Raw genomic sequence first — 12,697 nt, 5'->3', positions numbered from 1 at the left:
GCCCCGACAGCTGACAGAGCTCCCAGCTGTGGGGGCATAGCTATGATACATGTGCAAATTAAAGCTGGATAGAAACCAGCTATAAGATTAGTACATATTTCTATTTCTAAGTTTATAGTTGGATGGACCTTTTAATGGTGCGATAGTTAATTTCCCTGTGTAGCTGGTCTAAATTAACTGTGCAATTAACGAGGTAATTGTGTAATATATATAACATATAGAGGGGGCCTTCATGTACAGCAGGATGAAAATGAGGAGCGATTGGATTTCTAAATGAAAGTTCCAGAGAGGAACGCAAAAAATGGTTTGGCAAACATTAAACCAGTTCTCTGGTCTATTTCTAAGGACTAAACTGAGTCTTTGAAAGACATTTAAAATATTGGGCCCTATAAGGGAGGCAGGGATATATTTTAGTGCCATGCTCAAGGAAGAAGCAGCACAATTTTTTATGTCTTTGCTGAAGAGTGCTAAGAAGAGTATAGGCCAAAGACAAGGGGACTCCTGTGGCTGAGGCTGGTTGAGGGTCAACTCTAAATATCACTTCCAAATTGCCTTGCCCAAGATGTTCTTATTTGCTATAACAATACAATTACATTTTTTGCCACATTAAATGATCAGTTTGGCAAGTAGCCTACAAAAACCCCCCACCTTCCACCACTTCAGGAGATGGGCTACAATATTTGAGCCACGCATGATGTCACTGGCTTCAACAGCAGGACTTTTAATGATGCGTGTTTAAAAGCACTCTAGTGTACTTGTAAAATGACTTCTCTGTATCATAAAGATTCGCATGACATGGTGGCATGTTGTACAGCTGGCATTGGCTCTGGCCTGGGATGACCTGATTTATTTGCACTCTCAGGTAATGCAGCCATCTTAAATTCATGCTGATTTAACCCTCCTGGTGTGAAATAAATCAGCATGCATGTGTGTAGGTGCATACACAGTAATCATTTGTAAAAGATGAAAGAACGCAGTAGGCTGTGAGAGGTCCTAACTCTCTAATGAGGAATTCGGCTCAGACTGATAGAATCTTTGAAAAAGGTAAATGGATTGTGTGTAATTTCATGAGAATAACAGTATGCAGAAAATTAACTTATTTGTTCAAGAAAAAGTTTCCATCAAATGTCTCTTCTGGAATTTAATTCCATATGATACTAGTATTACTTTCCCCAGGCATATTGTATTTCCTTTAATCCCAAGCCTCTAAAAGTGACTTGCAAACGAGGTAGTATTATCCTTATTTTACAGACAGGCAAGCAAAGCTGTTGTAAGTGTCTAGTTGGGAAATCAGAGTAGGTTGGTGATTGTTAAACAGCACCATTCTCCTGATTCCCATTACTCTATTCTTAGTGTTAGACATACTTCTGTCTTCTTTAACAACTCCGTGGTTTGATACAGAAGAAGGAAAGTTGCTTCTAGAGAGGTGCTATGTTATAAAAAAGTAATAGCCGAACTAAAAAAAGAGAATACATGCATTCAGCTCCTAAAGTGCACACTTAGTACTTCGTGTTGTTAATAGGTACATGGTATGTTATTAATGATCTTGGGTATAATCTAAAATCTCTTTTGTTGCTGATTAATTTCTCAATGTACTGCTGCTTATGCTTTACAGTATTTTTCCAGATGTTCTCTTTAATACAAAACAGAAACGTTTGCATTATCTTTGCACATTTTATATACATATCGGGCTTGATTTTCCCATGCGAATTACATCTCTTTTCCCTGGGTGTAGTTTCACGTAAGTCAGTGGAATTATTTCCAAATTAGAACTGTAAGATAGGAGAACCAGGCACTTTATCTCTATTGCTGTTAAAATGCAGTGCATTAGTGTCTCTTTAACCCGTGCCATTTCCTGAATTGAAGGCAGTAAATGGGAACATCTTACTATTGCAAATATGGAGGTTATCTCTGATTATTAAGCTTTTGTGGCTGATGAGCCGTAAGTCATATTGTGAAAAATATATTGCCTGGAAATCATGCCACTGAATATTTAATCTTACTGGCAATAGGCTGCAAAAATGGACTGAATCCTTAATCAAGTATATTATGAAATGCACTTTTCATCCTAATATATTACATATTAGAGACAAGGATGTATTACAGTAAATAAGCTGCCTGGATAACCTGCTGGAAACAAATAACTGGTTATTCAGCACAATCAAATATACAACAACTGAGTTGATCTGTTTGACTTCCCATCCTACCCCTATGCTGCCTCTCCCCCGAAAAAATGACTGCATAGGAGAAATTGTATTTCATTACAACGTGCAGGTGTAGACAATGACTAGAATAATCATTCAAAGTTTAATTATTTTTTCAACCTATTGGGTGTTGCTTGCTTTTACACTGCAGCTTGGCTACAGCACCTCTGTGCTGAGTCTAAGACTGTAGCCAAGTCTACACACCCGCTCCTGGTCCATGTTTGCTAAGTCCTGGAAATGAACAATGGACCTGTCCGAGGGTGGGTGTCCAGGGCATGTTTATTGGTGCACACTCCCAATGGCTCAAAGGTGACTACTTTGCCTCACCTCTGGAATGGGGCACACACAAGGTAGAAGCAAATGGGCAGGATATACTTTGCAGTAGTACTTGTAGGTTGAGCATGGTGGGCAGTGTAGATAAGTCTAAATATCAGGTTCTCCTTCACAACTTCTTCCTAGTTAATTGTATTTTGGAGATGGAAAGCTGAAGCTTAGTTTACAACTCTGGGTGGCATCATTATTCAGGTCCTCCAGACACCTTGCCAAAATCCTCCAGAAAACTTGTGGATCTGACATCTCTAATATAGAAAACAAAAAGTTTACCTTTTAAAATATGGAGTCTTTATAATTCACAGTAAAACAAAATGCTGATTAAAAAAACCAGCCAACCTATCATTCCACCGACCTTCTTGGTAGATTTTTACCTATTTTATATTCATAGATTTTTAGGCTAGAGGGATGATTATCATCTTTTGTCTGACCTCCTGCATCAGAGAAGTCATAGAATTTCATCCAGTAATTCCTGCACCGATACCCAGCCCATCATTCCTGGTTGAACTGAAGCATATCTTTTAAAAAGTCTTTCTAGAGTCTGTGGGTTGTTAACAACTGTACTTAGCTTGATGTCTTTCAGCGCTTTCTTTGCTATTTGCAAATTACAAGACATTTCTAATGGAGGGAGGAATATTCTAACTGAAGTCCATAGATTTACATGTGCACACCAGTGGGAAACCTGAATTAGTTCCACAGTTTCATATCTTTGCCTCTTCTCCCTCAAATGCCCTCTCGTGGAGTTGTTAGATGGTCAGGTGTCATACTGGCCACGTCAACATGAGACGCTAATTGTGTAGTTGTTACTGTGCAGTCATTTAGTACTTACCCAAGTATACCTAAATACGAAAAGACTGTGCAGTAACCAGCATTACTGCGCAGTAGCATCCCCACACGGCTTCCTGGTGATGCTGGCTGTGCAGTAGCTCATTACTGCTACGCAGTAGCTCATTACTACCATTCAGTAGCGTTGTATCACAGTTCATTCCTGGCGACGCTACTGCGCAGTACTAACGCGCTACTGCGCAATAAACATCTTGCATCAATGTGGCCTCTGATCCCTATTTTGTATATTTAATTACATCTTTCTGGGAAATTCTGCTACATTAATACTACATTAGTACAATCATTTTTAAAGGTTCATGATGAAAGAATTAGTAAAATGGACATAACAGAGTCCTTTTTAGATAGATGAATTTAAACAACATTTTTTTTTTTTTTTTGGTAAATATTTCTGATTTCTAAATTTAGATCAAAATCCATTGATAAAAACATTACCGAAAGGGACATTTGAAAATGGGGTTTTATGTGCTATTTGCTAAAGGTGCTGGAAAACTGGTGGGCTTTTGTGGTGGTGACAGCTGCTTGCAGACAAGGTCAGTGGGCCTTAATGATCGCCCACACTTGCTGTGAGCTGTTCAAAAGCGCTGGTGCTTCGGAATATGTCAGTCAAGTGTTTCTTTAAACACGTATCTGGGACTTGCTTTTTCTCCCATTGAGCTCAATGAAAACATTTCTTTTGACTGAACAGGAGCTGGATCAGACCTTGATATACAAACCAGGAAAGCATTACCGCTTAGTGATTTCTAGCCCCTCTGCTCCCCCCAACCCTTGAGTTGTTGAGTTAGATCACAGCTGTAAATATCCCACTACTAAAATCTACTCTCTTGGGGCATAACCCAGCCCTGATTGAAGTGCTGGATAGGAGTTGAATCTTAGTCTGCTTAATGACAGTGGTAGTTTGGAAATACTTATTTCTCACATGTACAGCCTTCAGCAACATGCTGCTTTTGCAGGGAGATCTAGGTGTACTATTCCTTTTATGTGTGTTTCTCACTAGGCTGCATTATGCCACATGGTTTGGTATAACCTTACACAACCCTGTGCAATGGAGAAATATAAAGCAATTGGACTCTTCTGTTGAGGCCAAAAAGACCTGCAGGCATCTGTAACAGATGTTAACCCCCTAGATTTTCTGGCCTTATTTTCACTACGGAATTATGTGAAATCTGCTTTGCTCTCTGCTGTCATTTAGGCCGGCTGGGTGAGCTGGCTCTTCAAACAGAAAGTGGATGCAGGGAAATAAGATATTCAGACAAGCTATTTTGCATGTAATTCAGGAGCCCTGTTAGGAATGGCTATCCATTTGCTTAAATTTCCTAACTACATTCAAAAGTAAAAAGGTAAATGGGGACATTGTGTTGTCTGGTGTGAACAGTGCAAAGGATTCCAGTGTGAAGCAGTGCTGGGGTCTAACTTTGATTCTCCCTGAAATTCGAGAGTCACTCGCTAAGTGACCTTTGAGGCCATCACTTGACCTTGTTGCGTCTCTGGCAGCTGTCCTCTCCAACAGTGGGCAGCACTGTACTGAAAGCATAGATGGTAGGGCTTTGCGAAACTTTGGGTGCTGATTCAATTTGGAGGAGATTCGGCCCAATTCGGTGGCTGAATCTCCAAATCTGAATCAAATCAACAGACCAGTTAAAAGGTCTGAATTGATTTGAAGCTCTCCAAATTGATTCAAAAAAGATTCAGAGAGCTTGGTGATTTGGACAGTCCCCACTCACTTCCACAGAGAGCTGGACCCAGACTCCATGTTGGTAAGTAGTGGGGTAAGTTGTGGGGTGAAGTGCAGACTGTGGAGGGTAGGGAATGATTGCAGGCAGAAATGGACAGGTTAGAAAAGTGGGGAGCACACAATAGGATGCAGTACAACAAGGACGAGTGCAGAGTGCTGCACCTAGGGCACAAAAATATCCAGCACACCTACTGGCTGGGAAGCGACCCTCTCAGCAGCACAGAAGCAGAGCGGGATCTTGGAGTCATAGTGGACTCCACAATGAACATGAGTCATCAGTGTGATGAAATCATGAGCAAAGCTCACCACGCTTTATCATGTATCAGCAGATGCATGACAAATAGATCCAAGGAGGTGATACTTCCCCTCTATGTGGCATTGGTCAGACTGCAGTTGGAGTACTGCATCCAGTTTTGGATGCTGTACTTCAAGAAGGATGTTGATAGACTCGAGAGGGTCCAGAGGAAAGCCACCCGTATGGTTAGGGGCTTACAAGACAAGCCCTGTGAGGAGAGACTGAGGGACCTGGACCTCTTCAGCCTCCACAAGAAAAGGCTGAGAGGTGATCTTATGACTGCCTACAAATTCATTAGGGGGATGCAGCAAGGGATTGGAGATGCTCTGTTCACCAGGACGCCTCTTGGGGTAACAAGGAACAATGGTCACAAACTGACAGAGACCAGATGTAGGCTAGATATCAGGAAAGACTTCTTCATGATAAGGGTGGCCAAAATTTGGAACGGGCTTCCAAGGGAAGTGGTGCTTTCCTCTACCTTGGGGGTCTTCAAGAGAAGCTGGATAGGCATCTGGCTGGGGTCATCTGACCCAGCACTCTTTTCTGCCCAGGCAGGGGGTTGGACTCGATGATCTATTGAGGTCCCTTCCGACACTAGCATCTATGAATCTATGACCTGGGAGAGCAGGTGAAGCAGCCATGGAGAGCAGGCAGGGGATGTGGCTGATTCGGAGAGTCACCCAATTCAGCAGTGGCCGAATCTGTGAATCGGATTTGGGTGAATTGATTTGGGACACTGATTCAAATCACCGAATTGAATCACTGTCTCCTGAATTGGCCGAATCTGAATCTGAAGCAAATACTAGCTGCTTCGCACATAGCCACTTCGCACAGGCCTAATAGATGCTAACTCTTAGTTAAATGCTCCCCAGTAAACAAACTAGCATATATATTTTTGATAAATACTCCAAATTTACCATTAAAAAAATCCAAAACTTTAGGACAGTCATGCCTTCAGAAAAAGAAACTACTGCTTTAAATACAACAGCATACACTTGTGTAGGGAGTGGAAGATTTTCTTTCCTGAAAAAAAATACAGTAAAAGCTCCAGTAACCGGTATCTTACAAGCCAGCATGCTCTGTTAACCAGCATGCCGGCTTGCAAGGTAAAGTGAAACCAGAAGTGCTCACCATGGCACTTCCAGTTTCTCTGAGCCCCCATGGCCCGGGGCAAAGCAGCCTGCATTGCTGAGCCCCCACAGCCCGGGGGCATAACAGGCTGTGTGGGGACCGCCTCCTGTCCTGCAGGGCCCACAGAGCCCGTGGGAGGGTTGGAGATGCCGCGGGAAGGGCAGCAATGCCCCGGATGCGGCGGGAGAAGCAGCAGCCTGAACAGGCAAGGACGCCTGTTCGGGCTGCTCAATTAACTGGCATATTTTGTTATCCGGCATCCCCCATTCCCAGGGGATGCTGGATAACAGAGCTTTTACTGTATTTATAAAGATTGTGCCTTGAGCTGGCATAAACCTGAGCAACTCCATTAAAAATAATAGAGCTATGCTGCTTTACATCAGCTGAGGGGCAAGCCCAGAACTGCCCTTTAAAAAATGATGGTCGAGATCTCTGAAATGGCAGAGATGCCATACCATTTGCATGCAGCAATTGTATTGTGATGCTGTGAAACACATTTAAAAAAAACTTCTAAAAAATCAATATACTGAAATGCTGTTGCAAGAGCCTGGATTTGACCTTTCATAAAACCCTGAAGTATTGACGGTCACCATACAGAGTAGTAATAAGCCAAGTTGGTCTGAAGTCTGGCGGAAGGCAGGGTAGAGATGCATCTTTGATTTAGTTGGTCTGTAAGGTTCATCTCTACCCTGCCTCATATAGAAAACATCATTTTTTAAAGTCTGCTTTTTAGAGGGATCTTAAATTAACAGATTTACCTGAAATCCTACAATACTTCCCTATTTATTCATGGCAACAGCAGTGTTTATCTAGTTTATAGGCTCATATCTATTATGGATTTCTGATAAGAACCTAGAAAGAAAGGGCAATGGTAAAATAAGGCACTCTAAATTGAAGTAGTTTATGTTTATTTAGGCATAGATTAGTGGATAGCTATTGGCTGATCACTGACCAGGTGTTCCTGCAGGCGAATCCCATATCCTTATCTGCCCAGAAAGATGCATGTTATTGAAGGAGCATTTATCTAAATGAAATGTAGTTGCTGTCACGTCATGCAGAGAACCGCTATTCTGTCTCCCGTCTCCGTTTGCAAGGAGCATACATCATACAGCCCATGGTTTTTGTTTGTTCTTACTCAAACAACAGCTGTTTTTCAGTGTCTGCAAATTTATATCAAAATCCTGCAGACTCCTGAAGACCTCAATCTGCCTTGTAGCAGAGCTCTTTAGAAAATGGAATTTTCTCCCCTGAGAAACTGTGACAGTTTGAAATCAGTCTTCTGTCCCAATCAGAACGGGAAGTCTAAATGCTGAAGAAGTTCATGGAATAATAATTTTAAAAAATTCAAACATTTTGACTCGGCGATGTCAAAACAAAAAAGTTGACAAAATCAAACTTTGCTACTTTGAAGGTATACTTTTCATTTCAAATTAAAGTTTTGAAACAATGTCTTTTGTTTCAAGTCGCCCACCTTGAAAATCAAAGTCTTAGAAACTGCTACTTTTCTCTGTAGAATATTTTGGTTCTGATGACATCGTGTTTTCCAGTGAAAATTCTTTTCCTATGGGGAAAGAAAAAAAAATCAACCTGCTCTAACCTGAAGGAGGGCAGCAGTACTGGGATCTTCAGCCACAATTCAGAAAGATACTCAAGCATATGCATATGGCTGAGATCATGAATAGGTCTGTCAGGTTTGAGGTCTATTGTCCTAGAACCTTGATTCATACCCAGTCACTCTATGCCATTGGAGTTATAATCTGGGGATTGACTGAAGTTGTGCATGCATACTGCATCCTCTAAAACCTATTTTTTAGCTAAGAAATAAGCAGGTTAAGATTGTCATGAGAGTAAAATGATTCAGTGTATTTTTTCCTCAAGAGGACAGATATATTTTGTAGGGGCCCTATTTGATTTGGATTTGGATTCAGTCCAAATCAGAGACAGTGATTCGATTTGTTGATTTGGATCACTGTCCCTGATTTGATTTGGCCGAATCAGAATCTGAAGATTCAGTGCTGATTCGGTGAATCAGTGATTCAGACATAAACAGAGCTTTAAATGTTTTTTCTACATACCTCGAGGTATGAGGCATGGCTCATGAATTTTGCGATGCCAGAGCAGATGGAAAGTCCTACAGGAGTGCAGGGCGGCCCCCACGTGCTTGGCGGTGAACCCGGAAGTAGACTGGAATTACCTTTGGCCCACTTCTGGCTCCCTCGGGGAGCATGTGAGGGGCCCCCCAAAGCTTCCTAGCTTGGTGGTCGGTCATAAGGGGACCCTGGGTATCCCCCAGACCCAGGAGGCACCAGTGGCTGAGCCAAGGGAGCACAGGGGGCCCCTTGCATTCTCCCCGGTGGACATGGAAATGAACCGGAAATGCTTCTGGTCCACTTTCAGGTCTGCTGCCAAGCGCACTGGGGACCTCCCCGTGCTCCTGTGGGGTGTTCCATCTGCCCCAGTATCGCAGCATTCACAAGCCACCTGATACCTTGAGGTATGTAGAAAAAACATTTAAAGCTGTGTCTATGTCCAAATCGCTGAATCTTTCCAAATCTCTCCAAATGGATTTGGAGGGTTCTGATTCAATTTGGGGAGATTAAAGGGTCTCCAGATTTGATTCGGAAATTTGGCCTCTGAATTGGGCCAAATCTCTGCCAAATCAAATCAGCTACTGAAGCATCACACAGCTCTAATATTTTGTCCATTTTTTGTTACAACTCTTGTAACAGGAATAAGAATGTTTTATAAAGAGAGAATACTAAATATTTCTGGATAACTCATTTTTTCGTGACATAATGCATAATGAAAGTAGATGGGTTACAAATTTATGACATTCCTATGACACGCCTAATATTATGATCTGAGGTTTTCTTCAATACTTCTAGCCCCTTTCTGTTTCTGTTAATTTAAACAAATAACTAAAGGAAGCATCTCCTTTGAGGAAAAACGTCTTTGAAGAACCTATAGGTCATGAATTCCTTTCAAGAGATGGACAGCAAACTGGTTTTGTAGTTTTCTTTCTTTTTTTTTTAAATTTCAGCACCTTGAATAGAGAAGAGATTTATTGTATTTATATATATGATAACAACAAAAGATACATGCAATCAAGAAATACCCTGTAACAACTTCTGTTTCACAAAGTAAGTAGTAGTAATTTTCCAGGGCTCCTTGACCTTTCTGAGGAGGTCAGACTTGTTATAGAAAAGGACCTCACATTTATAAAAATTGACAATGATTTGTATTTATCCCACAGATGTTTAACAAGTGATTACTCCTTTCCAGGTAAAATAGCTTGAACATGTAATATTAAAATAATATAAATGTCCTAGTTTAGTTTAATTGGTATCAGTATCCTTTCTGTGTTTTCTTAACATTCAAGTGAATTTCTTTTTTCACTGGGGAATCCTGGCCCAATTGATGCTAAAGGGAGCACTGTGCTTGATTTTAAGGTAAAGTCCTTATATCTCATTTATTTTACTTTCATGTTAAGACTGAATAGATGATCATGACAATGGCATACCAGACTTCAAGGTTCTTGCCTTCAACACTCCTCCCAAGTGTAGAAGAAACTCCAAGAACCTGCTTCCACAAGTCAGTACTCTTCTAAGAGGATCTAATTCTTTGTAAAATCCTTGAAGGAAAAATTTGCATGTGCAGGTGCAGTGGATCTAGGCAGTGCATAAGAACTCAAGATAGGTGGTGCCCACCTTGCTTTGAATACCCGTTCATGCGCTGCCTTAGCCTGGTGGTGGGTGTGGTGTGGGTTTGTGTGGCCACTAAGAGAGACCTTGATCACCCTGGAGAAGGCCCCTAAACTCATCTGACATGACTTTGAATGCGTTTTCAGTGGAGGGGTCTTCTTCGTAGGTCCCTCGGAGTCACTCACTCCTCCCGGCGGATTTTCATGGGGCTCCACCTCCCCAACAACCCTTCCTTACACCAACCTCCAATGGGCCACCTGATTTTTAATGCGGCCACCCTCCAGTCGTGGTGACTGCATATTCCCCGCTACTGTGTCATCTTCTCCTTCTCCCGAGGAACTACAAGTTGTTGGATCTTTCCCTCTCCTATGGGTCACTCTTGCTTCCTTCCAGATGTCTACTGCTTCTTGTGAGAGGTCCTTGATATCTGGCTGCTGTCTGAACCCCACAATGCAGAGTCATCGACCCAATAAGAAGTATAAAGAAAGACAAAACCCAAAGACAACTGAGGAGTAGGCACAGGTTAGTATGAAATAAAGGGAGACCCACACAGAAAAGAAAGAAAAGAAAATGCAGGTATGGGAGAATAACTAAAGATAAGGCTGGACTGCCTCACTAAACTGGCTCTACTCTAGAGCTTCTGCCTATCTGCATCCCCCAATGCTGTATCACTCTCTGTCCTGCTTGAAAGCTTCCTTTATTTCTGCCTTAAGGCTAGTTATTCTTTCAGACCCGGTCAGCGCATGCCCGGGGTGTGGAGTGCTCTCTGATCCCAACTTCTTCTCTCCGTTCTTCCTGGAATGGGGTTCCTCCCCACATGCTGGTGTTGCCTGTGTCTGGTGTGAGGTTCTTCAGCAGCCATTGGTTCCCAGACTTCCCTGCCCACTCGGTGTTTCTCTCATGGTGCTGGCGGTGACCGCCACTGGCGGGGAGAGCATCCATAGCCTCTGCTGCCTCTCCTGCTCTCCTTGGCTCCCAGCTGGTGCCACCTTTTATCTTGGCCAGTTGGTGATTGTCCGTGACGTCACCTGCTGGCCCCAGCTGTATATAGGCATGGCTGACAAACCACATGGGTTTCTCTTGTTGGCATCCCTCCTCATGATTCTAGAGCCCTGAAGTGGGTAAGTAATCTTTATTTTTGAGGTTTTTCTCTGGGGTTGCATTCCCCCTGAGCTTATGCTCCTGGGACAGGTGGTTATTGTTGTTTTAAAGGAGTCACCTAGCTTTCAAATTTCTCAAGTATGATGTAAGTCTTGTTGTTTATTTCAGTTCTCTATAGATATGAAATTAAACATTTCTTTTAGAGAAGGATCTTGCAAGGATTATGGTGGTTTTATTACAAGATTAGATGACCATATGGAGCTGTACCTTAAATATACGTGGTTGCACAAACAAGCAGCACAGTCAAGTAGTGTAAAAAAAGTGAGCCAGTAAAGACCCAGGAGAACATGACACTAATGCTCTGGGAAGACCATTGGCTGTCTTTTGGTTTCCATAATGAGTGTTGAGTGTTTAACTGCATATAAAACCCTAAATGGGTTGCTACCACATTACCTGAAATCTTCCTTCTGAACCTTGTGCAACCTAACTATGGGTGTTTGAGCCCAATCTATTCGAGTAGGTTGGGGACAAAAGGGTTTGGGCCTTTCCTCTTTCTTCTGTCTTTCCCTCCATCGACAGAAACACACCGGGGAGGCAGTGAGATAAGAAAATCGCTTTTACTCACTATTCAGGCAACAATCTTGTACAGCTGTGTCAGGAATCTAGTTCGCCGATTCCTCGGGAGCTCTTGAGCATACTCGGGTGGTATACTAAATCGTGATGGGACCGTCCAGGTTTTCGCGGACACAGGACCTCCGGCGAGGGTGGTCAGTCCTCTCCGATATTACGCGGGTCCCCCCCGTTGTTTTGGCGCGCTCCCCTTTTAACCGGGCAGCGTCTGCCCGCCCCCTGCCAATCAGCACGAGCGGGAACGCTGCTAACCGCGCCCATCACTCCTCGTCCCCATGTTATGAGCACGGCTTGCTCTCACGTTGGTGTTTGGTCATATCTTTCTTATTTCTTTAACACAAACCTGTGAAGTCTATCAAACATTTAGCCATTCTACTACTTTAGCTGGAGCTGTCTTGGTAAGAAAAAGGAGGGAACTGTTTAAAGGTAAGTTTTGTAAGAATACTTAGATTTTGGAATGGCTTCCAACCCTTTCTAAAGATTTGCAGGAATTATTAACTGTTGCCCATGCTCAAGGCCTGTCCTCTTCCCCCCACAATTTTGGGTTAAGATGTAAAGCAAGGGGACAGCCTTTGGGATGCTGAAGGTCATTTTCAGTTGGCCACTTATTTTCTGACTTTGTGGCGAGGCTGCTGGCACTTCCAAAAAAATGTATGATGCTGTCTCAGAAAACTGTGTGGAATAAGCCTCGTTATAGTCATTCTCTTCTATTGAGTACTGAGTGACA

General features: G+C 42.5%; 1 long non-coding RNA gene across 1 annotated transcript in view; it reads left to right on the top strand.

The window, feature by feature from the left end:
• The first annotated feature begins 10,549 nt into the window (after positions 1-10,549).
• LOC132251449 (uncharacterized) overlaps positions 10,550-12,697 on the top strand; it is a 113,201-nt gene continuing 111,053 nt past the window's right edge. The window contains exon 1 of the long non-coding RNA XR_009463527.1: positions 10,550-10,761. This is a non-coding gene — a long non-coding RNA (uncharacterized LOC132251449). The remainder of the gene's footprint in view (positions 10,762-12,697) is intronic.

The sequence above is a fragment of the Alligator mississippiensis genome, chromosome 7 (assembly GCF_030867095.1).
Source record: "Alligator mississippiensis isolate rAllMis1 chromosome 7, rAllMis1, whole genome shotgun sequence".
NCBI lineage: Eukaryota > Metazoa > Chordata > Crocodylia > Alligatoridae > Alligator > Alligator mississippiensis.
Note: the sequence above shows the minus strand (reverse complement) of the source record. Positions and strands in the feature narration are given on the sequence as shown.